We start from the raw sequence: 1,888 nt of genomic DNA, 5'->3' as shown, positions 1-1,888 counted from the left end.
ATTTAAAAAAGAGCCATTCCCCAATTGATAAATGACCAAAAGACATGAACTATGCCCAAAGAGCTATAAAACCATGTATATCATTTGACCTAACAATGCCAACTACTAGGAATGAATCCCAAAAGTGATTTTTTAAAATGGAAAACGACCTGTATGCACAAAAGTATTTATGGAGCTTTTTTCTCAGGGCAAAGAATTGGAAATTAAAGGGATTTCTATCATTTGGAGAATAGCTGAGTAAACTGTGGCAAGTGATTATGATGGAATATTATTTGTTCTCCATGAAAGGATGAGCAGAATGCTCTCAGAAAAGCCTGGAAAGTCCTCCATGAATTCAAGCAAAATGAAATATAACAAGCACAGAGTAATAGCAATGTTGTTGGATGATCAGCTGTGAATGGCTTTGCTGTTCTCAGCAATACAATTATCCATGACTACTCTGAAGGACTTATCATGAAAAATACTATCCATACCCAAGGAAAGAACTATTTGTATCTGATTAAAACATACTCTTTTTTTCCTTTTACTTAATTTGTCTTTAGGATTTTTTGGGGGGAGGGGAGAGATCTATGTTTTCTTTTACAATATGACTTTTATGGAAATGTTTTGTATAACTCTACATGGGCCTTCTTAATGGGGGAGGGGCGGGAAGGAAGAAAGAGAATCTGGAACTCAAAGTTTAAAAAAAATGTAAAAAGTTGTTTTATGTGAAACTGAAGAAAATAAATATTAATTTAATTTGTTATTTAATTATTTTATTTTTATTTATTTATATATTTATATTTAATAATATGATATATATTACTATATAAATATATATTATATATAATATATCATACATATATTATATATAATAATTATATAAATATATAAATAAAAATAATGTAATAATAAAATGAACATTTGTGTATATATTTATATAAATAAATAATTATTTAATTGTTTGATATTATTTAATAAGATTTAATTTAATAAATATTAAAATCTCCGTAGCCAATATCTATCAGAGGTGAGACTGGAACCCTTGCTCTTCCCAATTCAAGACTACCTCTCTAGGTACTCGATTGTGCTTACACACATACACACACACACACATTTCCCAAAGTACTTCACTTCCCTCTGATATCCTAACTACATAATATCGTGTATCAGAGTTATCTATTTAAGCCCAGAGTTAAACACCTTCCATACAGAAGGCTCTGAAGAAACGCTTGCTGAATGATCACCCTCATGCCCCAAAGAATTTTCTCTTAGTAATTTTAGACTCCAACCAGTCCTGTGAGATTAGGATTACAGGTATTAGTATCTCCATTTTGTAGGTAAGAAAACTGAGATGTGTAGAATAAGGTAACCCAACCAGTGAATGTCCGTGCCTTGGACACCTAAACTAAGAAAACCAAGCCTCAGACAGGGGAAGGGGAAATATGCTACCTAAGAATACACAAGCACAAGAAATTGAAACCCAGGCCTTTTTACACCCAGCACCGAGCTCTTTCTGCAAGAATCCCTTCTGCAAAACCATCCTGCCTATGATGTTCCTGCCTTTGCTTGTCTGTGTCTCCCTGGGTGTCCGCATGTCTGTCTCTCTCTGTCTTCCTGTCTCTGTCTCTATCTCTGTCATTCTTCTCCCTCCTTTTTTCCCAACCTTGCGCCTTCCTCTTTTACAAACTGACATTCACAGGTCGCTCTCTAAATCATAATACAGACAGCTAAGACACCCAGTACATCCCTGGGAGTAACCCTCCATCTTCTCTTCCTTTTCCAATTTCCCCAGTTTTACAAAGAGCCCTATTGACTCTTATGTTTGTTGAAATTTGCTGGATCTGCACTGAAGATTTCCAGGAAGGATTTAAAAAAAAGGTTCATGGCCTGGGGTGCAGGTTATGGG

The sequence above is a fragment of the Antechinus flavipes genome, chromosome 4 (assembly GCF_016432865.1).
Source record: "Antechinus flavipes isolate AdamAnt ecotype Samford, QLD, Australia chromosome 4, AdamAnt_v2, whole genome shotgun sequence".
NCBI classification, from domain to species: Eukaryota; Metazoa; Chordata; class Mammalia; order Dasyuromorphia; family Dasyuridae; genus Antechinus; species Antechinus flavipes.
The sequence above is the reverse complement of the archived record's forward strand: the minus strand, read 5'-3'. Positions refer to the sequence as shown.